The 27,666-nt window shown below is 37.2% G+C and overlaps 1 protein-coding gene and 1 pseudogene across 1 annotated transcript in view; both read right to left on the reverse strand.

The window, feature by feature from the left end:
• Positions 1 to 27,666, reverse strand: part of LOC118798412 (NLR family CARD domain-containing protein 3-like) — a 77,029-nt gene that overhangs the window by 32,805 nt on the left and 16,558 nt on the right. The window lies entirely within an intron of this gene.
• LOC118798448 lies at positions 55 to 27,132 on the reverse strand (annotated as a pseudogene).

The raw sequence follows: 27,666 nt of genomic DNA on the forward strand, positions 1-27,666 counted from the left end.
ATAAATGGTCTTAAACACTGGAGTAAAGGAAAAGTTTCCTGACTGAGGTGTGAGAAAAGCGAATACAGCTGAGCTAAAGGTTAAAGCAGAGCAAAGTGTGTCTATGTTTTCGTTTATATTTTAATCCTGTATTAGCACAATAGCCATACTGAGACTTATTTATGGCCATGATGGTAAGATGGACATAAACTGTTGTGGTTCCCAAGGTGGTTTAATTTCTGTTAGAAGGACAAAATGGCTCTTCTTAACATTTCAGTTGCCAGCCCCTGAGTTAAGCATGCTAGTAAGGGGTGATCAATATGTGGGGTCAGCGCATGACCGTTTGCTCAAACTGTCCACGGCTCAGGCAGGATTTCACAATTGCCACCAGACCAGTTAATGACTGTGTTCTGTGGTTCAGATTTTGTGTGGATTGCCTGAAGCCTGTGGCACAATTGTAGTGAAAAATTATTGCTATAGCTATGCAAAAATTTGTAGGCGCTACAGCCATTAGCTATATTTAATACAAACTGTAGCAGTTACAGCTATTAGCTACAAAAATTTGCAAAAAGTCGTGTGCTACTTAGCTACTCTCCCCCATCCCTGCCTGTAAATAATTTTACTGACCCCATTATCCTCTAGATTGCCTGCGGTATCGTAACACCAATATCTAATGGCCTTCTGATAATTTGATAAATTAACTGATCCGAGAAATATTGCAGCATGATCAGAAATAAGAATAAAGGAGTTTTTTTTAGTGATTCTTTTCTTTCTCTCTCTCTGTTTCTCTCTATATCTGTGCAAAGGTTATTTTCTCTCTCTCTCTGTCTCTCTCTCTCTCTCTCTCTCTTTCTGTAGATGTTATTCTATCTCACACAGACTCACTGAGGAATTTTTATAAACTCTAAATCCAGCATAGAGCGGTTCAGTGAATGTGGTGATGAATGTGTGTAGGTAGGTCAGTGTGTGTGTTTTAGGTGAGATGGTGTAGAAGGACAGAGTGCCAGACCCCCAGTCGAGATACACTCCTACTCTATTAGAGGGAGAGAGGGGGGCAGGTAGGACAGTTTCCTGATTATTCTGATAGACAACGTATCTGTTATTAGAGCAGAATAGACTCCAGGAGTGATTATTGTATCCAAACCCACAGTCATTAGTTGGTCCTTTCCTCCTGATTCCTCTGTATGATACTGATATATAAACATCTCCGCTCCACTGAACCTCCCAGTAACAGCGTCCAGTCAGACTCTCGACACTCAGAACCTGATATCGGTACTCAAATCTGTCTGGATGATCTGGATAACTCTGATCTTCTCCCACACACTTCACCTTTCTGTTCATCTCAGACAGAGAGAGATTTCTGTTCACTGTGTTTGGATCCAGAGTGAGATCACATATATCTGTACACACACACACACACACACACACACACACACACACGCACACAGAGATTAAAGAGCATAAAATACAGCGCATTTGTGGGTGCATATGTTTGTGTGTGTATAGTGTGTGTGTGTGTGTGTGGTGTGTTTGTATAGTGTGTATACAGTGTGTGTTTGTATAGTGTGTATACAGTGTGTGTGTGCGCATATAGTGTTTGTGTATAGCGTGTTTGTGTGTTTGTGTACAGTGTGTGTGTGTGTGTGTGTGTGTGTGTGTACAGTGTCCTACGTAATGTATTTCTCCCACTGGCTCCTTGCGTCAGTAGATCAGAGTTTTACTGGCCCAGAGGGAAAAAAAGGAAAAAAAAACACTTCTCCATAAATCTGTTTACTTTTTTATTGGTATATTCACTGTAAAGATTTGTCCATAACGAAAAAACTAATGTTCTTCTTAGAACATTTAAAAAATGTAATATTAATTTATTTTTTTTGACAAGGACTATTATTTTGGAAGGCACTAATGTGGATGGAGTGGTGGGGAGGAAATCTTGGTGTGTTTTTAGCTTCTACCTAAGGAAGGCTGTTTTTTTTTTTTATCTTAGCAAGCTAACAGTTTGGTCATTGGGTTGCATATATTCCTGCAGATCAGCAGGCTTCTCCGCAGACCACTGCTGCTAAAGGCATAATGCTAGCAACAGTCCTTTGAATGGAAACTGTCACTGCTCCGAACGGGCCAGCAACTGGCCAATCAACTTGTCTTACATACTTTTTTACTAGCTTCGGGATATCGGGCCATTGCTTATGTTGAATGCTGGTGTATAGTGTGTTTATGTATAGTGTGTTGAAAGTGTGTTCAGGTATACTGTGTGTGCATGTGTGTGCGTGTGTGGGGGGGGGCTGTTGTGTGTGTGTTGTGTGTGTGTGTGTGTTTGTTTGTTACATTTCTGTGGTCCTGGTTTCATCCTGATCTTCCCTCTATGATCCACCCTGAAGAACAAACACACATTTATACATTCAATACACTTCATATCAATTCAAAACTAAAATAAAGACTAAAACAGATCATTACAGTATAAAATATCCTTCAGACCTTACAGTCCAGATAAAACTAAACTAAAATAAAGACTAAAACAGATCATTACAGTATAAAATATAGATAAAACTAAACTAAAACTAAAATAAAGACTAAAACAGATCATTACGGTATAAAATATCCTTCAGACCTTACAGTCCAGATAAAACTAAACTAAAATAAAGACTAAAACAGATCATTATGGTATAAAACACCCTTTAGACCTTACAGTCTAGATAAAACTAAACTAAAATAAAGAATAAAACAGATCATTACAATATATGTTACAGCTCCCTCCGGCCCAGCTAAACTACAGTCCACACGGCCGCCTCAAACTACAGTTCCCAGAACCCCTTGCTTTGTCGGATGACTCAGGACTCTAAACCATCCACATATCAAAACTCTTCATCACCGGACTTCTGATTGCACACATCTGTTTCCCCATGCATATAAACTATCTGTTTGCAAAGACTCATTGCAAAGTATCGTCTCCCTTTTGAGCATTGCTTTGATGTCTGTTTATGACCTTGATTTTCCCCTTTTGCTTAGTTTTAGATTTCTGGTTTTTTTACTTTTTGTTTCTGTTTTTTGACTGTGCTTTTGGATCAACCCTTTGATCTTAAATTTCTCAATTCAAGCGTCTGCGAGCATCTGCTTCTGTCTGCCACCATTACAGGACACTTCACCATCATGCAGATGGCAGACATCTGGTTGTTTTATAAGCCACCAAGGTCAGCTTCTGGGACATCATGAGCAGGTATTGGCATGTGTTACTCAGTCTGTCAGAGATCTAATGCAACAACAAGCTGAACAGCAGGCCCAGCTCGCTCAACTCCTGATGGGTATTAAGGACATCACCTCCCAACTGCGTAATCTTTCTGTTGCTTCACTTGCTGTATCTGTCCCAGTTTCTACCTCTAACAAGACAGCCCCAGTAAGTGATAACATTAGTAAACCTGAAAAATTGAATGGATCTCCTGACAAGTGTTGTGGTTTCACCAATCAATGGTCAGTGTTTTTCAGTAATTCCCCATCTAGTACTGATCAGGCCAAAATTCGTTATTTCACACTTTTCGGACAAGGCGTTAGAGGGGGCTACTTCTGGGTGGTCTTGTATAGAAGAGATGTTCTGTGAACAATTTTTGAAAAAAAAAAACAAAACAAGGCAATCACTTGGTGGCAACCTACGCGTTGAGATTTCACACTACCATTCACACTACCACCCTGTCTCCTTCATCACAGAACCCCTCTAGTTAGAGAAACAGTTAATTTTTTTTTTTTTTGGTTATTGACTCTTCTGAATCCTCCTTCATCTTAGGCCCTCCTTTGTTACAGAAATATGACCCCTAAATCTCTTGGTCTACTCAAGAAATTACTGCGTGGTCAGATTACTGCCATTCACATGGTCTCACTACACCTGAACTTAGAATCTTGTTCACCTCCAAAGAAAGTCCAGAACCCATTAACATTACATGAATTCTCCCTTAATACTCTGATTTGGTTGAGGTTTTCAGTAAAAAGAATGCTACTAAGCTCCCTCATCGTACCTATGATTGTTCTATTGATTTCATAGAAGGTCCCACTTCACCTAAATCTTGAGTGTATCCTCTGACTCAGGAGCAGGAGACAGCCATGAGAGAGTACATAGATCAAGGATGGGGGAATAGCTAAGTAGCACGCTACTTTTTGTAGCTAACTACAAATTTTTGTAGTTAATAGCTGTAGCCACTACAGCTTTATGAAATGTAACTATAGCACCTACAAATTTTTGGTTTTTGGTTACATTTTCGCTAAAGGCTTCAGGCAATCCGCTCAAAATTTGAACCACAGAACACAGACGTTAACTGGGCTGGTGGCAATTGTGCAATCCTGACTGAGCCACGGACAGTTCGAGCAAATGGTCACATGCTAGCCCCACGCAGTGATCTCCCCTTACTTGCAGGCTTATCTCAGGTGTTGGCAACTGAAATGTTAAGAAGAAACATTTTCCCTTTCAACAAAAATGAAACCACCCTGGGAGCCACAACATTTTATGTCCCTTTTTACCATCTTGCCTGTAATAAATATGTCTCAGTATGCACTGATATACTGGAGTAAGCTAAAAATATAATATAAATGCAAACACAGACTTACTTTGCTCTGCTTAATGCTTCAGTTCAGCTATATCCGCATTTCTTGCATATCCACCAGGAAACTTTTCCTCAAAATTTGAAATTATTTTAAAATGTCTCTCATTGTTTGACTTTTAATGATTCTGAAGTCAGCTTCTCATTCACCAGTTTCTTCTTTGAAAAGGAGTCTGAATGTCTGTACATTTCTTGCTGAAATGTTTAAATTGCAGTTTTATGTCAATAGTTGACAATGCTTCACACATAATTGTTTGGTTTGTATAGTTTGTTGGTTTGTACAGTTTGTTGATTTATATTAGGAAAAACCTGGAATGATTGACTTTTCCTTTACTTAGTCTACATTTTTGTTGGATGTCACGCCTTTGACTGTGTAAGTTTGATTGTTCAATTTTATGTTTCTTTCTGGCACATGATTAAATGCAGTGCCTTGTTCACACTTTCAGTTGGGCTTGTTTGGTGTGTCAGGTGGAGATACACAGACATTTTTACAATTGTGTTTGAAAGTAGCTAAAAAGTAGTGCACTACTTTTCAAAAAGTGGCTAAAAAGTAGCCACTACTTTTTTTTTTGGAAAAGTAAAGCTAGCTACCACACAACTATTCACACAAACTCACCCCTGTGGAACAGAACTACGGCATTGGAGATCATGAACTACTAGCTGCCAAACTTGCCTTAGAAGAATGGCAGCATTGGTTAAAAGGATCTGCTCACCCTTTCCTGGTTACTACAGATCACAAAACTTTAGAATGTCTCTGTTCTGCTAAACACCTGTCATGGCTTCCTCTGCTCAGGCTACAGCCAACCCTGCCACTCAGGACTACATTTCCCAGAACCCCTTGCTGCAACATCTGACACAGGATTCTCAGAAATCCACTTATCCCTGTTCCAGTTCACCTGACTAATAATTATAGACACCTGTTCCTCATTTCATGTGTTTGTTAGTTTAGTATATAAGCCTGGGCTTTAGTCTAGTTTCTTTGTAAAGTATCATTACACTAATGTGTGTACCGAGCATTTCCATTGTCTTGTTTTCTGCTACTCTGTGTATGACCCATTTTTAATTTATGACTATGATTGTAGTGTTGCCCGTTCATCCTGTTCTGATTCTCTGGTTTTCAACCTTCTGCTTCTGTGTGCTGACATTGAGTTTGGATTGCCCTTTTGATATTAAAGTTTTGAACTCAAGCCTCTGCTGCAAGCATCTGGTTCCTGTTCTAGAATTCACCGTTACAACACTTGAATACTAGACAAGCCCGCTGGGCAATGTTTTTCTCGCGTTTTCAATTCAGCATGTAATATCCCCCTGGTTCATATAATTCTGAAGCAGACACAGTATCACAAATACACCAGAACAACTCGGAGAAAGAGAGTCCATCTGAGCCTGAGACAATTCTTCCCCCCTCAGTCCAAGTAGGCATTCGTTGGGATACTTGAGTTCTAGAACATGTAAATATCCCTGATGGCTGCCCTCAGAATAAGCTTTATATACCAGAGCAATTTCATGATCGTTTAATCATTGGGGTCACTCCTCTCTTAACTCCAGTCATCCTGGTGAATTTCTTAACCAGCTAGTCTTATCCAACCATTATTGGCGGGAAACATTAAAACAGTACGTTCATTAGTTTGTGTTCTCATGTTCTGTATGCACCCAAAGCAAAACACTGCCTGCTGGCAAGCTTATGCCTCTCCCAGTGCTGGAATACCCCTGGTAACACATAGCCATGGACTTTTGTTGCAGATTTGCCTCCTTCGGAAGAATTCACCACCATTTTCACAATAGTGGATTGCTTTTCTAGAATGTTTTAGACACAGCATTCGCCTTATATACACACATTATTTACAATTTTGGTGTTCTTGAAAACATAGTGTCTGACAAAGGCCCAGACTTCACATCAAGAGGATGGTCAGACTTCTGTGAGCATCTAGGTATCAATGTCAGTCTCACCTACGGTGTTATCCACGGTCCAACGGTCAATGCAAATGTGTGAATCAAGAATTGGGAAAATTCATTTGGCACATTTTGCAGTAGTAACCCTCTGACTTGTCCCAGTTTCTAATTTGGGCAGAAATCACATAAAACTCTGATTTGTTCTGGTACTCGTCTAAACACATTTCAATGTGTGCTAGGGTATCAACCTCCACTAGCACACTAGACTGCTTCCCCTTCTTACATCCCAGTGGTCGATGACTGGATGAAATGCAGCAAGGAGGTCTGGGAACAGACTCATTGTAACATTGAGGCGGCCCTCATGCGTGCTAAGGAAAAAATGGACAAGCATCATGGGGAGACCCCCTCCTTTCAGCCTGAGGACTGGGTCTGGTGGTCCACACAGGCCCTCAGGTTTGGGAAGGTTAGCCATAAATTACAACCCAAATACATCGGTCCAATCCAAGTAATAAAAAAGATCAATGATATGACTTACAGACTCAATCTGCCACTCAATTCCACATCTCATCCTCCTTTCATGTTTCACTCCTTAAGCCTGTGGTTCCAGGTCCACTGGACAAGGCACCACATGACAGACCTCCCCTGGAACTGCTGGAGGTTGAGGGCACACCGCTCTGTGCTGTCTGTCAGGTGCTAGGCATGCAGCAGCATGGAGGGAGTCTCCAGTGTCTAATCAACTGGGAGGGATACAGACTGGAGGAGAGAAGCTGGGTGCCAGATGTCCTGGAGCCTTGGTTGTTGGAAAATTTTGTTCTTCAGCCTGGGGGGTGGTATTGTTAAGCCTCCCTCTGACCTGGCTGAAACTACAGCCAACATGGCTGCCTCAGACTACAGTTCCCAGAACCCCTTGCTTCATCACATTAGGACTCTAACCAGTCCACCTATCAATGGTCTTCTGACTTCTGATTACACACACCTGTTTCACCATATAAATAAACCATCTGTTCATTACAGCTCGTAATACAGACTATTTGTACTTCCAAATCACCATCTTCACATTAATCCAGTGAACTAGCGTTAGATATTTAAGCTCCATTACCAGTTTACAGAATACTGCTGCTCTTCATTACCATTCTCAGATTAATACACTGAATTAACATAAAACATTGAACAACTTTAGCTCCATTACTAGGTTACAGACATGATGGGCTAGTTAGCACTAGATCACTCTACTAAGCTTTTTAGCACTAGATGACACTGCTAGCCCAGTTAGTTCTAGATCATGCTGCTAGGCTAGATAGCTCTATATTACAGCTATGCTCATTTGCACAAGATGACATGTCTATGCTAGTTAGCACTAGATCACTCTGCAAGAGCCTTAGGGTCTAGATAACAATTCTAGGCTAGTTAGCACTAGATCACATAGCTAATTTTAACCCCTTGATCACACTGCTGTGGTAGTTCTAGATCACAATTATTTCTTTGTTAACTATAGATCACCCTGCTAGATTTCTTAGTTCTAGATCACAGTGTTAGGCCAGTTATCTCAAGACCACACTGCTAGTATAGTTATCCCTAGCTTACACTTTGAGTGTGACTGTTCCACTTATTGGAGAGGAGGTTTTTGTGATTTTTGTGGATATTGAGAGAAATTGAAATAAAAGTTATCCAAGTGTTGCAAAGATACACAAAAAACAAAAGAAATCATGAATCAAGAATTCAATGGTAGCATTGTAAAGCCTTCAGGATGTCCACACTGGAAACAGCAAATGAGTGTTTACTCAAAATGTAAACAAACTGCAGATGTATCAGAAAACAGCTCAAGACTTTAGGTCAAACTAAGGAAATTCATTAATATGCTGTTGTTTTGGGCAGCTCTGTCTATTGGCTAACTTGTATCTGCTAAGTCCTAATCTACCTGGCTAGCTAAGTACCCTTATCAATTAGTGTCACAAAACAAACAGTATTCATTTACAGCAAACTTTCTGCACTCTGAAAATTTCCCTTTCATGTTTCCTGGAAGGGTCATGGAGATCCTCCTTAGCTGCTTAAAATCACACTCTGCCTCAGAGCTAGTGTAGGCAGCTTCATTGGTCATAATGTGACTGTTCATATTTTGTCATTGACCCTCTATCTTGTTGCTCTCTGTTAGGACAAGAGGGAGAAAAGCAAATAGTCAAACTGTCCTGGGATGATATTACTTTTTGCTTCCTGGAAAAAAAAAATTGCCTAGAGCCCCAGAATCACTAAACCCTGACCACTAGGCTAGTTTGCATCAGATTACACTATTAGCTGTGTTATGTACAGATAATGCTGCTAGGCTTGTTAGCTTCAGATCACACTTAGCCTAGTTATCTATAGATAAAGCTACTAGGCTAGGCATCGCTCAATTACATTACTATGCTAGTTAGTGCTAAATCACACTTTTAGCCCAGTTATTGATTAATAGTACAGTTAGCATACTTTGCCCTAAATCACACTGCTAGCCTAGTTAGCCGTATGTCGCACTTCTAGGGTGGTTATCTATAGATAATACTGCAAGACTTGTTAGCACTAGCAACTGTAAACCTGAAAGATACTACAGCTACATTCAACAATTTAATGAAATAACAGTAATATAATTTTACACAGAGCAAAACATAATCATACATTTGTGTTACATTAATCATTTTAGAGTAATACGACAGACATTGCTAAAAATGTTGGACAAGTCAGTGGAATGCTGCACTTAGGGGCAGTTCACAGCTCACACATTGGGCATAGCTATGTGTCAGAAGACCTCTCACTCCAAATCAATTATCCAATAAACAATGCAGTGAACATTCTCTTCTAAGACCTGCCCTTTGAAAATGTGCCAATAGTAAGAAGTAAAAAATATTTCAGATTTAAAAGAGCAATTTCTGAAGCTAAAAATACATCAGCAAAAAAAAAGAGAAAAAATGAGTGAATTAGTAATCTTCTTGAAAAATTTCATTTTCATGAAAAGTTTCATTAATATCATTTCTTTCTCTTTTCATGTTTGGACATTTTGATACTTCAACAGGTTTCTCTGGAGTTATGCTGCATTTTCACCCACTTTCCTCTACTGTTAATATACTGAACTCATTGTAAGGAGTTCTGAACACAGTATATTTCATTCCAAATAGAGCATGTTACTCCTTATAAAGGCATGAGACTTTCTGGAGTATTATAAAAATTAATCTGTAATGTTTTTGCTGTTTAAGGTTGTACTGTTTATTTTTAATGTATGTGCATAATTTATTCTTTTTGTTCAAAAATACTAATAAGAGTCACAGCACATTTGTAACTTTATATGTTAATCATATTAATCAGTAATATTTTATATATTACTTATAACTTGGTATTTAGAAAAAAAATTAAGGTAATGAAGCTAGATCCTTTTGATAAAATAAAGTGTAGAAAAGGCATAAATAACACAGATTTGATACAAATGAAGGAACTCTACAACAATTTTGAAACATCACTGAAAGTATATAGTCCATGATGAATTCACCCTAATTAATTTTATTTAGGTAATTAATAAATTATGTATTTTCAGCTGAAAATTATGTATTGTCAGCTGAAAATTTAAACCTTCTCTCTCTCTCTCTTTCCCTCTTTCTCTTTGCATGTCTCTTTGACTCTAGGCTACTCATACAGTTAACCACACATACAACTTAATTTACCTGCTGATTTATTAATTTTAAATGGTACTTTGCCATCAGAGTGCTAGTTAACAGTGAACTTTCTCATGATGGTTGTAGTGTTATAAGCAGGTAAAACAACAACTTTGAATTAATGTTAACATTAATTTCATTGCCAATATAGCTATTTAGGCTTATATCATAAATTGAGCAGCACTGTTATGAGGGGTCTAAGTAAAATTGTTCGGTTTACACTTTACAAATCTAATCTGTTAATTACTTATAAATTCTTAGATTTTTATCATAATAAAATTGTATGTTAGCCAACAGTATGGGTGCAGCAAACCTGAAAATCTCAAGAGAACAGAGTCATTCTGAGTAGCATTAGTGTCTCATACAAAAATAAAAAAAATAATGGACAGTTTAAGTTTATGACCAAACACCAGCTGTTCTGAGGTCAACTGAAAACCAGTCACTGGTGATTGTGTAGTCTTGTCACTGTTTCTACACTGAATCTGATAAAAAACCCTTCCAAAACTACCACACACTGGACCTCAGTGTCCTCATGTCACCTATGGTCATGTTCAGAAGAGCAACAATTCACCACCTCACCATAAAGACAAACACATCTAGAGTAAAACACTATAGTCAGTAATGTGTATAATATGTATAATTACAATCAGTCTGTGTATAGAGACAGTAAATCAGTAACTCACTGTAGTTTCTCCAGTGTGCAGTGTGGATCCTCCAGTAGATCAGAGAGCAGCTTCACTCCAGACTCTCCTGGGTTATTATAGGACAGATCCAGTTCTCTCAAGTGGGAAGGGTTTGATTTCAGAGCTGAATCGAGAAAAGAACAGCCTTTATCTGTAATCATACAACCAGACAATCTGCAGAAAAGAAGGAAAAAGAGGGACAGATGGTATTTACCTACAGCATTAAACCTGCTGCAGTACAGAACAAAAACAGCAAGCTTCAAATTTTGTGACATATACATCAACACTCTGAAATCAAACAGGATGGAATGAAAACACAATGAACTGACTCTACAGTCTGGGCCCCAATAAGCATCACCAAAGTTGATAGTGACAAAAAAAAATCTCCCTAAGACTACGAGGAAGAAACCTTGAGAAGAATCATGATTCAAAAGGGGAATCCTCCTCTAGTCCACACAGGATAGCAAAACAAAAACACAAAAAGAGCAATATGAACAGAGAATAAGGTTTTACAATAATAAACTATTTTAAATGTTAGGAAAAAAACAAAAGAAACCAGCCGGTCATTGAAAAAAAGTACTTAGATAATCCACATTTCTGTGAGGCATAGAACATCAAATCATGATCAGTAATTATTTCATTTACCAAAATGGCCTTATATTAAAGAAATCTATTCATAAGCAGTTCTAGTTTTAGACAAAAGGTGTTGTTATTGCAATTTCTTTAACTAATCTGATACCAACTAGATAATAGAAAAAACTTTTTGAGGATTTCTGAAATTTTGCTTGATTCAGGCAACAAACACAGTCTCAATTAAATGGAACATATGTGGCACCTCAAGTCAGCTAGCTTATGGTCAGTTTAGCCAGTCTGTGTACTGCCTGGCCTTGCACCCTCCAGAGAGGGGTGGATTCCATCCCAACTCAAAAGACCAGGCTTGCCCTTAAAATTTGAACTGGGATGTTATTCATGAAATTGCTATGGAGTTTCTAGGTGGTTGCTCTGCTACTAAACACAGCATTCCCTTAAATTCATTGATACTTTAAATCAACTGCCACCTTAAAGCCACTGCTAACCTAAATTCACTGCCACCTTAAATGTAGTACTGCCTTAAATATACTGCCATGTTAAATTCAGTGCTACATTAAATCTACTGCCACTTTAATTTCAGTGCTACCTTAAATTTACTGCCACCTCAAATTCAGTGCTACCTGAGATGTATTGCTACCTTAAATCCAGTGCCACATTAAATTTATTGCTGCCTTAAATCCACTGTGACCTTAAATTCACTGCCACCTTAAATTTACTGATACATTAAATCCAGTGCCACCATAAATTCACAGTCACCTTAAATGCACTAGTATCTTAAATCATCAAATGCTTTAAATAAGCTGCTGCCTTATGGTGTGTAGAAAGTGTTTGTGTGTGGTTTGTTTGTGATGTGTTTGTGATTCGTGTGAGTGTGTGGTCTCTTGTTTATGGTGTGTGTGTGGTGTAGTGTGTTTGTGGTGTGTGTGCGTGTTGAGTGTGTGGCTGTCTGTGTGTCATGATTATATCTATATATATATTTTATTAATGTTATTACCGTTATTACTACTGTTATTACTGTTGTTATTGCTGTGCATTAGGCTGTTAGTCTGTTAGTCTGTGTACTGTGTATGAGTGTCTGTGTGAGAGATGTGCATTGTAACATTATTTCTGGCAATTAGACTGAATGTTCTAAACATTCTGCCATTCATTTTCCACAGGAGAAATTTGTCTTTAAACTATAATGTTACAAAAACTACACACTGGACCAGTCTAAAAAGCGCAAGCGAACTATTCCCGTATATGAGGAAAACAATAATAAGAGGAACAGTATAAATAACACTAAGATGGCCAACTTAAGGTCTGTTAAACATAAACAGGATTGAAAAAATTATATGCTGTATCACCAACCTGAAAAAGTTCCTCTTAGGAATTGTCTTGATCTGCTCATGAAGTGGATGCAAACTCATTTCCTTAATGTTTTAGCTATAGGCAATTTTATACCCTCCCAGTATGCCTTGCTTCATGAACTTACAGAGTTTGGACTTTATATGGACCACAGAGTAATTCTTTTTTTATATGGACCACCTAAATAAAAACAGATTTGGCCAATGTGAAATCCCTCTTGAAAAAAACTTATTTTGAAGAACTTCAACCTGGACTGAGACCTGGCTTGGTGTTAGTGAATTCAGTCCTCTTCTCGAGCTACCCCCCAAACTGTTACCTTTAAAGCCACCCAAGAGCTACTGGAAGGGGAGGGGGAGTGGCTGTGTTTTTTAATAACCATTGTAAATGAGCTTTCCACTTGAACATTTCACTAGTGTTGATGTGCAGCTATTGAAACTCGAATGTAGTGAGCCTCTTACCTGTGCTCTTATATACAGACTGCTGAAATTATTTTATTAATGATTTTTTTAACATTTTAGCTTGGATTACACCTACTACAGATAGATTGCTAATCCTGGGGAATTTTAATATCCATGTTTGTTGTGCCAGTAAGCCTTTGACTCTTGTCCTGGACTCTTCTAATCTAGTACAGTCCATTAGTGGTTCCAGTCATAATCATGGTCATACTCTTGACATAGTTTATCTTATGGTTTTCCTATCAGCAACTTTGAAATTTAGGATGTTGGGCTGTGTTTTTTGAGATTGACTTTTTATTGCATTTTTTTTTGTTATGTTTTACAACAAGGGTGGGGAAAGGTAAGGAGAAGGGGAAGACAGGATGGTGACATACATTTTAGGAATACACACAAATCAAAAATAAAGCAAAGACAATACATAAACAACTACATAATTAAACAACATCACATAATTTAATTGGAAACTAAAATTCTTCAATCAGTCATATAATATCACACAAATCATATAGTCATAAGTCATGTAGTCATAGTCTCCCAGTTTCTTATTGTTGACTGTTTTGCCTTGTTAAGCTTTGCTATAAGATATTCCATTCAAATTATATTTTGAAAACTAGATATCCAGAATTTCATTGCTGAAAGCTGCGGGGCAATCCAAAGTTGCAAGACAGTTTTCTTGGTGGCTGTAAAACCTGCCATCAGCATCCTTCATTGAATCAATGAAAACTGAAGAGCTAAGCCATCATTTAAAAGACAGAAATGTGGCGACAATGGAATACTGAAGTACTCAAGTACTTTAGATAATATATCTACTGTAGAGGTCCATATATCTGCTACTTTAGAACATTCCCAGAACATATGCATAAATGTACCAGATGCAGAGTTAAAAATATTACACGCATAACTAGAAATACAAATCTCAGCCCTGGTTAAATACCACTCACATGCTTAGAAGAGAATGAAGGAAAGTGGAGTGGAAATGGAAAGACAGACTAGGCATCTTGTGAGATCTTAAAGACTGCCTGTCCGCCTTCCAAAATGCAGCTAAAAAAGCCAGAGAAAGTTATTTTGCCGATACTATATCTAGACACTGCAATAAACCCAGAGTATTGTTTAATATTATCTATTCTGCTCTGAATACACCAATTTATTACCCTGCTGAGACTTCTACAATTTATGAAGATTTCTTTAACAATTTTTATTGGCAAAACTGAGAATAATCAAAGTCAATTTGAAACACTCTGCCAACGACCCCCCTCCAAATTTGGGGTGCACTGACAGTTTTAGTCTCTTTGAGCCCATCTCTCTTCCTGACAGTTTTAGTCTCTTTGAACCCATCTCTTTTTCATTTTTGAGATTAGTCGTTTTTCATATGAAGCCTACAACCTCTCCCAGTGACATCATCCCCACTCTTTCCTGAAAGAAATGTTTGACATAATAGGTCCACTCATAATAAATACCTCCCTATCTTCTGGAACTGTTCTTGCTTGATTCAAGCATGCTGCTGTCCAGCCTTTACTTAAAAAGCACAATCTTAACTCTACTACACTTAATAATTTTGAACCAATTTCAAAATTACCATTTCTCTCTAAGGTATTGGAGAGCTTTGTTGTGTTTTCGCAACTGCAGGGTCATTTGACTAAAAATGATATTTTGAAAGTTTTCAATCTGGTTTTAAACCCTTCCACAGTACAGAGTCACAGCTCTTAAAGGTGACCAATGGCCGGCTGCTTGCTGTTACAGGAAAATGTGCTATTCCGGTTTAGATGGACCGTACAGCTGCTTTTGATACTGTTGAAAACAACTTACTCATGAAGCATCTTGAGCACATGGTAGGCCTTAATGGAACAGCGCTGAGCTGGTTTAAGTCCTGGCTTTGTAAAAGGACTTTTACAGTACATGTTGGTAATTTCCTCTACTTCTACAATCAGGTGTGTAGTTATTAAGGATGCATTTTAGGTCATTTTCTTATACATGCTTCCATTGGGAAAAATCTGTTCCATTGATATGCTGATGACACACAGCTGTATCTCCCCTTGTGGCCTAAAGACCCATGCAGTTTTCTCCAACTAAAAGAAGACAAAATTGAAGTGGTCCTCTTTGGCTCTCCCAGGCATACCAATCTTATAATGAATAATCGTGGTGGACTGTTGGAATATGTGAAACCTAATAACCTTGACCTGTTTGACCTTCTACCCACAAAATGAAATAATTTCTGTCTTCTACAAAACCTGGAGAAGAACATACATGCTGTCATTTCATTTCACTTAGACTACTGCAACAGCTTGTACATGGGTGTTTGTAAGTCCTCAATAATTAATTTATAGATTTACCAAATTGCAGCAGCTCACCTTCTCACAGGCACAAAACAGAGGGACCACATCACACCCCATCAGCCTTTAATTCTGTGAATTGATTGTACTGAACCTTGATCTTTGTACCTTATGTTGTCCTTTATATGTGTTTTAAACTTATCAACTTTGTACAGCACTAAAATGTGCTTTATAAATAAATAAATACTATGTCTGTGAATGGTCAGATTTAGTGGGATATACAGACCTAGTAGTTACTAATTAATTATTGAGAAAAACTGAAAAATTTATATTTTTTTATGGATAATTAGAATTTGTTACCTTGGTTTCCATTTTATAACCAGCTAGTAAACACTACAATTACTAGCTTGGTCTATATGAAAACTAGAAAATTACCATGTATTTTTAAGTCAGTATGACTTATTACCATAGTACCACCATATCATTGTCCACTTGTTAATGATCTGTAATATGTTACTGAATTCTCATTGATGGGGGCAGGACTACCCACTAAATCAGAAAATCTCCAAATATACATGAATTATTATTCAAAATGGCACTTTCAACCAAAGATAACAAATTTACAAAAAGCTCACCTGAGTGTCTCCAGTTTACATTGTGACAACTTTAGTCCAGCAGACAGCAGCTCCACTCCTGAATCCTGCAAGTCATTGTTACTGAGGTCCAGCTCTTTCAGGGAGAAATTTACTGATTCTAGAGCTGATGATAGTTTTCCACAAGAGGCTGTTGTGAGATTACATCGAGCTAGTCTGTAAAGACAGAGTAAATACAGCACAAGGTACAGTTTAAATCTGGAGAATTATGTCACACCTCCTGCCAAGGACACTTACTCTACTGGTTCCCTTTCACCTTCCGACTCACTTGGGTCAATGGACTGTCTGCAAACTCCAGTTCCTATGATTCAGTGGGAGATCACATGGCTCCTCCATCATCACCAGCAACCAATAGACATTTATTTCAGCGCTCCACCTCACCTGAGTTGTAAGTCTACACACCTGTTTTTCCATTACTTGTACTCAGTTAGTTTGTATTTAAGCAGAGGCTTTAGTTTAGCATTTTGCGAAGTACTGATAACAGTTCCCATTGCATACTGAGCATTCCTTCTCTGTAAACCTGATGTATGACCTGTTTTACTTTACCTAACTTTACCTTGTGTTTGCCTGTTTAGTTTGATTGCTGGACATTAATGAGCTCTTTTTTTACTTGGACTGGTTACTGGGTTCCATCTGGATGTCCCCTTTGGTTTGGTTATTGTGCTCTCTGGTTTTGACCCTATCCTGTTCTGACTATGCTTTTTCAACCTTATCTTTTAATCTGCAAGCAACTCATCTGTTTTGACCACCTGACAAATTAGAATGGAATAATGTTACTATCCATGTGATACTTTATCTTCACATCTAGAAATAAGTACACTGGATGTTTCTTTCTCACACTAAAAGTGGCTTTACAACTCATTAAAGTTAATTTTATTCATTATGTTACTGATAAGTTCAGCTCCTGGGTTCTTACTCACACATTGCAAACATTACATCAATAATTTTGAACAATATATAATCAATTTGTACTGCAAACCATGTTTAACAAGTTTTGCCTGACAATGTACTTTGTATGCAGTAGTTTTGAAAAACAAAAAATATGTATATGTGCATTCAATGTTAGTTATTGATTATGATGTGATATAATAAACAAAACAAACACCCAATCATATATTGAATAATATATTACTTTGAGTTAAGTAAAAAGATGTTTAAATTAGATTTTTTTCCAAACTCTTCCTTTAATATAGCAGATACCTCATTCATTAAAATATTTGGATTGGCAATGATCTTGACTCTGTATTGAAGCAGCAGGGGCCAAGATGCATTTTGGTGACAATTTATAATAACAGGCCCGTAAAAGAATCTATTACTGAAAGTTAATTTATCACTTTTATTTGTGCATCACGAAATGCTACAATTTAACTGTTAACTTATCAAGTAATAACTAAAACAGTGTGAGTTCTTTTCATAAATATTTTTCAACACAATATGTGCCTTAACATTTTTGTACATTATATAGTGGTACTTTACAATAGCAGCTTAATTGTTTTAATGTCAAGAGTGTACCTTATCCATTTCCTAAGGACTATTAATGAAAAAGTTGTGAAACACAATTTAAAATTGGTTTGAAACAGGGTTTAAATCATTCACTCAGTCTTTTTATGCAATTAAGCAAATGCTTCAATGTTCCAAGTTCAATGTTCCATTACCAAAAAATATATATAATGAATTATGAGTATTAAAGACTATTATTATTACTATGTGCCTAAAATATTGGATCCACTGCTGTGTCTGATCCACTCATACCAGCACAACACACACTAACACAACACCACCACGCCAGTGTTACTGCAGTGCTGAGAATGATCCACCACCCAAATATTCACACCCCCATTTCCATAAAACTACCATTTTATTTATGGAAAATTAGAGTTTGTTAATACTGTTTCCATTGTATAACCAACTAGTATCCACTAAAATTACTACCTTTCTATATATTAAAAACTAGAAAGTTACCATGTATTTTTAGGTCAGTACAACTTATTACTTTAATATTACCATATTATTTCCCATTAATTAAATGTTTTTTTTTTTTCTCAAGTTACAGAAAGCTCACCTGAGTGTCTTCAGTTTACAGTATGAACTTTTTAGTCCAACAGACAGCAGATCTACTCCTAAGTCCTGCAGGTCATTAATACTGAGGTCCAGCTCGATCTACTGATTGTAGAGCTGACAAAAGTTTTTCACAAGATGTTGGTGTGAGTTTACAGTCAGCCAGTCTGTAAAGACAGAGTAAATACAGCACATGATACTTTTTAAATGACAAGAATTAGAATGCAATGAAGTGTTACTTCATCCATGTGTCCGTGTGTTACTTCATCATGACATCTAGAAAGTACACTGAATGTTTGTAAACTGATTTACTTTCTCCAACTCCAACTCCCAAGATGTCAGTCACATGACCCAGCCAACCAATCATCCATCAGTCATTAGATCTCAGTCACCAGAAATCTAACTGTTGTCATCTGTTATCTCTTGCATACATACTTGTCTGTTTGTTTCAGTCATTGCAACATATTGCCTCTGTTTTGCCAGTTCATACCAAGCCTTTCTCATTTGTTTGTTCTCCTGTTATGACCTCGTTTTGCCTAGTATTTGTTTTTTTCTTGGATTTCACACTTTGGGTAAGTTTGCCATTTGTTTGCCTTTCTGACTTTAGAAATACCGTGAGTCCATGTATTAAGAGTTCCAGGGCCAGCATTGCTATTTCTTGCAGATGACAGCTGGAAAACATTTTATGATGAGGTGAAAAATATATGTAATCTCTGATGGTGGGGTTCCTAACCCGCCAAGCATCAACCAAGTTTAGGTCCTTAATTAAGTTATTCAGGGCTTTGGAGGCAGTTACTTGAACCAATGAAATGAGTGAGGGCGTTCTATCTAGGCTTGGGTCCACAAAAGTGTTCATATCAGAGCCCACAATTAGATAATATTCATCCAAAGCCAGTAATTCTTGATCATCATGTTATTAATAATTCTCACTTTTACTTTTACTTACAATTTAATCATAATGTATTTTGTTAATGAGTAATAACTAAAACATTGTAAGTGTTTTTTTGGTAAATATATTTTAATGTAAAATCTATAATAAGATTATTATATGTACAAAACATATTGGTACTTTATAAAGGGGTCAAAGTAATGTCATTGATTTATAGATAAAATACATTAGCAGTTTAATTAGGACCAGCTAAGCATTAAGGAAAAGGTTGTTCATTACAAAAAAGTCTTTTTAACAGGATAATTCAGCCAATCATTATTGTTTTTATGCAAGTAATTAAATGTTCAATTCTTTTACACATGAAACCCAGTAACCCATAGAAAGCTTTAATTCCACATGCAGATCCATTTAAATGGCTGTTGCATGGTGGTGAAATCTACTTTTACATTTTTAGATTTTTATTGAACTTTAGCATGAAGTATTATCATGTATAAGAGACTAAGGCAAAATCATATTTTCTTTTAGTTTACATTAGGGGGAGGTTCTCAGCTTTTTCCTTTGTCTGGAAACACCACTCCACATTTAGAAACAAACTATATAAGCTTTTGTTCTGGCCTTTGTTTTGCATTTTAATAAGAAAGACAAATCTCATTTAAATCAGTGAGTCAGCGTGGATTCAGTGTACTGATTCAATATGGCTACTATGTTGGTAATTTTAATCAGTTGAAGTGAATGCCATCAAAGTCTTTGAATATATCACTGACCGGAAGTTAGGTTTGCTAAAGTTATAAGTGAAACAATGAACAGTCAGCAACAAATCACACAAGCAAATTTCAAAAACTAGATAAGAAAATACAGACAGATAAGAAGTTATAATCATGACATGATAGAAAGAGGTTCATAGATTGCAAAAATAGAGGTCCATGGGGACATAAAACATACTGACAACATTGACAGTGAAATTGGATGGAACAGACTAAAAACAGTGGGGATTTCAAACATGCAGGTACAGGTACAGCTACCAGAAAAAACTTGCTGTATTTCAACAAATTTCACTCACTGGTTCCTGCCTTCATACAGCCATAGGCCGGCATATTAATCCATTAAAACAAAAACACCAGTACCAGATCAGGTTGTACTGACAATGATGAAAAAAAAGACAAAAATAGCATAATGGGCTCATATTATATCAACTTGATCCTCTTAATGTTTGCTGTTAGTTTGTAAGTACTTTGCTACTTAATGACAGACAAGAATCAATATTGACTGCAATGTGATTTTATTAAGCACATAGAAACAGAAGAATGTCATGTAAAGAGAGGGAAATCATCCAAATGTTTATACATTAAACACAACGCAGTACAACAATTATGAGTGAAAATACTCACACAGCTTTTCTGGATGCTTTGACCACTGGCAGCAGCCTCAGAAGACATTCTTCTGATGGATCATATTTTCTCAGGTCAAACTCATCCAGCTCCTCATCTGAATTCAGCAACACAAACGCCACAGCTGACCACTGAGCAGGAGAGAGTTTAGCTCCACTGAGTCCACTGGAACCTCCTCTGTTCAGGTATCTTTGGACTTCCTGCACCAGAGAATGATCATTCAGTTCATTCAGACAGTGGAACAGACTGATTGTTTTTTCTAGAGAGGGATTCTCCCTGATCTTCATCTTTATGTAATGAACTATTTCCTCTTTGTCATGAGAGCTGTATGCTGTCTGTGTCAGTAGGCCTCCTAAGATGGTCTGATTGGCCTCTAGTGAGAGACCCAGAAGGAATCTGAGAAAAAGGTCCAGGTGACCATTCTCACTCTGTAAGGCCTTGTCCACTGCAGACTTGAGGAAGTCTGACATTGTGGACTTTCTGAATAAGCCAAATAAACCTGTTAACAGAACGTTTCTGTTGTAGGAAATGAAGGAAATAAATGCATATAAAGCAGCCAGAAACTCCTGAACACTCAGGTGCACAAAGCTGAACACCTTCCCCAGGTGCAGCCCAAACTCCTCTCTGAAGATCTGGGTACAAACCCCTGAGTACACTGACACTTCTCTGACATCAATGCCACACTGTCTCAGGTCTTCCTCATAGAAGATCAGATTGCCTTTTTCCAGCTGTTGGAAAGCCAGTTTTCCCAGTGCCAGAATACTCTTTCTAGTCTGTTTAAGATCAGTGTCACATTTCCCATGGTACTTTTGGTCCTTGTTTTTGATCTGAAAGATCAGGAAGTGTGTGAACATTTGAGTCAGAGTCTTGGGGGTCTCTCCACTCTCTGCTCCACCCAACAGTCTCTCTAGAACAGTGGCTGCAATCCAACAGAAGACTGGGATGTGGCACATGATGTAGAGGCTTCTTGAGGACTTCATGTGGGAGATGATTTTATTGGCCAGGCTCTGGTCACTGATCCTCTTCCTGAAGTACTCCTCTTTCTGAGGGTCACTGAACCCTTGTACCTCTGTTACTTGGTCAAAACACTCAGGAGGGATCTGATTGGCTGCTGCTGATCTAGAGGTTATCCAGAGGAGAGCAGAGGGAAGCAGATTCCCCTTGATGAGGTTTGTCAGCAGCTCATCCACTGAGGCTGACTGTGTTACATCAAATAAGCTCTTATTGTTCTGGAAATCTAGAGGAAGTCGACACTCATCCAGACCATCAAAGATGAACAGGACTTTGTAGTGATCATAGTCTCTTGGTTTTACTTGTTTTATTTCTGAGAAAAAAACATGAAGAAGACCAACTAGACTGAGTTTTTTCTTCTTCATCAAATTCAGCTCTCTAAAAGGAAGTGGAAATATGAAGAGGACGTCATGATTTGCTTTTCCTTCAGCCCAGTCCAGAATGAACTTCTGCACAGAGACTGTTTTTCCAATTCCAGCAACTCCTTTAGTCAGCACAGATCTGATGGAATTATTTTTAAAGAGGTCATTACATTTGATGGGTTTCTCCTGTGTTGCTGGTCTTCTGGATGCTGTTTCAATCTGTCTAACCTCATGTTCATTATTGACCTCTCCACTCCCTCCCTCTGTGACATAGAGCTCTGTGTAGATCTCATTCAGAAGGGTTGAGGTTCCAGAATTTGAGATTCCTTCATTAATTTTCTGACATTTTTCCTTCAGTGTTGATTTTAGCTTTTGATGAGAAGAAGGAGCCAGTTCTGATAAAAAGAGGAAACAACAACAACAACACAATTGCAATATTCAACTTTACTTTCAACACAAAGACACTATGACACATTATAATGACATCACACAACAATGTGCAATAAACAAAACCAAATATTTCTGTGCTTAGTATTATTAATGTTATGTTACCATGACCATTTGAAGTCTTGATATTGAATTATGTGATGAAGAATTACATGACCCTGATGTCTTACTGCTCTGTAGTGTGTTAGCGAGGTCAGTCTGGTTCATCTTCCTCAGGACGGTCAGTGTGATCTTCAGTGCCCCCTCTCTGATACTGCTCTGATGCTCCTCGTCATCCACCTCTCTCCCAGAGCATGCTGGGTAATCCAGATTCAGTAGCTTCACAAACCTCTTCAGTTGATTCTTCACCAGAGAGATGACTTTGTGCTCCAGCTCCTAATTAAGGATAAAAGATAAAAGAGACAGGGGATGGTTTTCAGTGTGAGGGGCTCTACAATATTATTATTATTATTATTATTATTATTATTATTTGTATTATATTATTATTATTATTATTATTATATTATTATTATTGTTGTCATTTTTATTGAGTATGATATTTCCAGCACATTATTTGTGTTATCTCAAAAATACAAGTTTATCTTTTGCAGTTTTACACAGTTATTATTTCCTAATAAGGAACTGTGTAGTTACATCTAAACAATATTTGTAACAACAGTGTAACTACTAATGATGTAGCCACTTTTACAGATGGATTACAGACATATATTTATGTAAGTACACATGTGTATCAACTTCAGTTTTGCCTCATGTAATTACACAAGGGTAATAACATAATAATAATCACATTTTCAATCAGAGTGGAACAGAAGTTGTTTTTTTCAGTTTTTTTTTTCTAGCAGTAAAAGGAAGTATGTAATAATAATTACATAATAATAATACTACATTACTTACACTGTATCTGCCAGCTTTCCTAACATTTATCTAGCATTTATGTTGCTAGTGCTATGACACTGTAACCAGTTTCAACTTTAAACAAGTCTGTAATATGTCAGTACAGCAGACGTCCCATTGTCTTAAAATGTAACTTTTATGACATTATTAAATGTTTTGCATTTCCCCCAAAGCGACGTCTATATTACCACTATTACTACATTATTACATAGTACCTCTATATCAACTGCACAGGAACTGTCCACATATTTTAAAGCACAACTTTAACACTACACTGCAGGAAAGTTCCTGTGCAGAAGATACATTTGTGTAATTACATGAGGCAAAACTGAAGTTGCTATACATGTGTAATTACATAGGCTGCACTTCTGTAATCGATCTGCAACACTGACTAACTCATCACTAGTTACAGTGTTGCTTCATATGTTTTTCATGTGTAAGTGCACAGTTATTAGAGACACTTAACAGAAATTGGGGCTGAAATTTATTTTTGAAACAAAAAAAACATTTTAGAGACACAATTATGGTGAGAAATTAATTTACGATTTATACTGTATCCTATGAGAAATGACTGCTCATTACCATCAGTTAAATAAAGTCATTGCTACAAAAGAAAACAAAAGAAAATAAATGTTATTCTGAGACAACAAATATGCTCTAAACTGAAACATCAAACTTAAAAAAAATATGTAATCCATCCTCTTCCTGCAAATAATGTATTTCATATATATAACACACGCACAAACCTTGAATATGATCTCCATGTTTCTCCTGGTAATATCTGAGTTCTTCTGGACTCTGTTAGAAATCATAAGATTATCAGTCGTGTATTGTGAACAACCTCAACAGCTCAATAAACACACTTTCATATGTTACAACATATTCATTTAAAATTCAGTTACATTCACTGTGTAGATATATTATATATATATAATGAATGTTAGCAGCAGCTGAAACTTTATAAATGAACACTCAGTATTAGATCTTTAATTTAATCCCCTAATCCAGTCTTCTTCATTCCAGGTTCTGTAGAGTCACAGCACTGCACAGTTTAGTGTTCTCCTGCTCTAACTCACCTCTCTCACCTGCTGAGATTAATCAGGTGGGACTGGAAGTGAGGAACATTTTACTGCACCATTCATACTGAAAACTGTCTTTACCTCAGATCAGTAGATCTGTCCTCCTCTCTGAATTTTAGTGGGAACATCCATTGACTGATCACTCTTCATGGACACATAGCTGAGATCAGGGAAAACACACCAAATAGGGAAAATTTTGTTAGAATCAAATATACAAAAGAGGAGTTTAAATTCATATACACTAAAATTATATTGAGAATAAAAAATACTTCTTAATTTTAAATTCATTCATTTCAGTATTCAGTTCTATGCACTGTGTGATTTATTCACTCCATGTTATTCTACATACAAAATAATTCTACAGAATGGAAAAATATGCAGTAAAACAGAAAAGACTGTGTATTGTTTGTTTTGTCTCCTGTCAGAAATAAAGGCGTTGTTTTCATTTCATTCTTCAGTGTCACATCATTCTTACCTGATCTCAGATGAACTGTTATCCTCTCTGAAGTGTACGTATTTGCCCATTGAGTGATCACTCTTCATGGACACACAGCTGGGTTCAGGTGAGTCAGATCTCCGACCCTGAACCAGTCTAGAACACAACCAATATCAGACATGATCTACAAACATTCCTGCATGTTGGTGTAGATGAGAACATACAGTCTTTACCCCAAATCCCATGATTCTCTCACCTCTCAGCTTTCTGTGAGTTCTCAGAGAAGCTTATTTTGGAGGTCATGGCTCCACCTTCAGATTAGACCTAATCCTGTAAACACACACACAGAAGTAGTGAAGTCTACATGTTACCTTCATCTGAAAGCTGTTCTCTGAAATATAGTTCTGTCTCTGAGTTCCACAGTGATGTTCTGCTCTCTCTGTGTCTGAAATGTCTTTAATCATCAAGTCAGAAAGTAAATTCTGCGTGTTGATCTTCAGTAATTACCTCTGAGCTTTTCTCTCTCTGTTTATGATCTTCTCTTCACTGAACAGAAGCTGCTGAAGATTTAACTTTCACTGTAAACCTGTTTGGACTGGATTAGTTCACCACCACAGGAGGAAATGCTGGAAGGTGTTTCACAGATTGGAGAGGGTGGAGTGATATTTTACTGGACCAATCACAACTCTCTCCTGAGCTACCTGTCTGAACAGGTGTGATTAGGAGACAAGTAAATCCAAACAGTCTGTTCTGAGTGAAAACTGAAAAACTCAGCTTGTGAAAGTCCACTGGTGAGTAATGACGACTCACTGTTCTTCTGTTTCACACAGTTCAAGAGTGCAGATTCTTCCAGAAGTGAGTTTCCTCTGTATTATCCACTGTTTACAGTGTTTCATTACACATGATTCTCCTCCACTGTATCTATAATAAACTGACCCAGACTGCATGATCTCCCACAGCACTCAGTTACACACTCTGATACAATTACAGAATATTTTTACACTAAACCTGTAAAAACTCTCTTTATTGTTGCTGAACCTTGAACAACATGTAGGGTAAAGCATGATGTCAGTAAGATGTTCCCTGACCCCTTTCATGTATGAACCCCTGACACTCCCTCACACTAAAACCACAATCTATTCATTTGCTTCACAAGGACCCAGTCATAAAGATAACTGAGATCCACACAGTGCAGTTACCCCGAACCTCTCTCTCTCTCTCTATCTATCTATCTCTCTCTCTCTCCTTTTAGAGCTTTAGCTGCTGATTTTCTTAAAGGTTTTGTGTTAGTTAAGCCTTTGTGTGAGGTTATGTGTGTTTATGTTAGCATGTTAACCTGTAACCTTATCTGTATTTTTATACATTCTTTTAATTAGATGTCTTAGGACCTTTCTCAATAACACATTAAAAAAGTTTTAGCTCAAAACTATTTGTTTATCTGTGTCTTTTTTTAAATTATGGGTCCCTTTCATGTTTCAGTAATCCAGAAAAAAAAAATTGTTATTAAATTTTTAAATCATTCCTATTTTTTAAACTCTATGTGAGGTCTTCTCTTTTCAGTTTTTGGCATAAATCGCAACACAGTAATGATGAGCGGATGTTTTCTATCATTTGGAAACTTTTTATTTCAGTTATTCTGTAGTAAATTACCCAACAATAGGTCTCATTCACCAAGAGTTCGTAAGATGAAATTTCTTCTTTAACCCACTGCGGTTTTCACAAAGATTCTTACATTCACCAGTGTCTGCTTATCTGGGATTTGTTCTTAGGTAAGAACAGAATCGATACACACTCAAGAGCACAAAGGTGAGAACAGTTCAGTGCGTTCAGAGACTATTTTTAGACCTTTTTCAAGAACACATTTCAAAACAAATTTAGGAAGATACTGGAGAATGAGGCCAATGTTCTGAAGTGTCCAAGCACTGAGCTGTTAATGTTACTCAAAATATGCATTTTATCCAGAGGCTTCTTGTAAACTCACAGGGACGACTTGCCAAAAAATGTAACTGATCTCTAAATCAATAGGACAACTTCTGGCAGGAGTATGTTGAAAGTCTGACTTTTTATCTCAAAACAATTTGTTTTTCCATATTTTAATTATGTTGAAATAGTGTTTTTTCCTAAGATTTTGACTAATTGTCAAAATAATTGCTTAGGTTCCTGAGATTTCTACATACACATGTAAAAATTATTAAAGCTATATCATATTTAATGGTTAACAAATTTTAGCATCACTCTTTTAACCCCCTGTATTTCATTACACATGATTCAACTCTACTGTATCTATAATAAACTGACCAAGAGTGCATGATCTCCTACAGCACTCTGTTAAACACTCTGATAGAATTACAGAAAATCTTTATATTTCACCTGTTGTTGCTGAAGTGTGATATCAATAAGATGTTCCCTGTTCCTTCTTTCAGTATAACCTTTGAACACTAAAACCACAATCTCCTTTACTTTATGACTCAGTCATAAAGACAGCTGGGTTTTGCTGAGTGTAGCTACCCTCTCTCTCTCTCTCTCTCTCTCTCTCTCTCTCTCTCTCTCTCTCTCTCTCTATCTGTCTATCTATGTCCCTCTCCTTTTAGAGCTTTAGCTGCTGATTTTCTTGAAGGTTTTGTGTTCGTTTAGCCTTTGTGTGTGAGGTTGTGTGTGTTTGTGTGAGCATGTTAACCTGTAACCTTTTCTGTATTTGTATGTATTCTTTTAATTATTTGTCTTAGGACCTTTCTCAAGAACACATTAAAAAGGTTTTAGCTCAAAACTATTTGTTTTGTTGTCTTTATATATATATGATGAAGTTAGAGGCTCCAACTCATCACCAGTGTGACACATATGTGCAATGTATGTTCACATAAATGTACTCTTGATGTGGTCTGTTGACTCTTAGGGGAACTGCTGGCACGATTATCATCCTTTTTCATCCAGGTTGTAAGGGCCCACAACCATATGGAGAGAGGGGGGTGATCCCATCCTT

The sequence above is a fragment of the Colossoma macropomum genome, unplaced genomic scaffold (genome assembly GCF_904425465.1).
Source record: "Colossoma macropomum unplaced genomic scaffold, Colossoma_macropomum, whole genome shotgun sequence".
Lineage (NCBI taxonomy): Eukaryota > Metazoa > Chordata > Actinopteri > Characiformes > Serrasalmidae > Colossoma > Colossoma macropomum.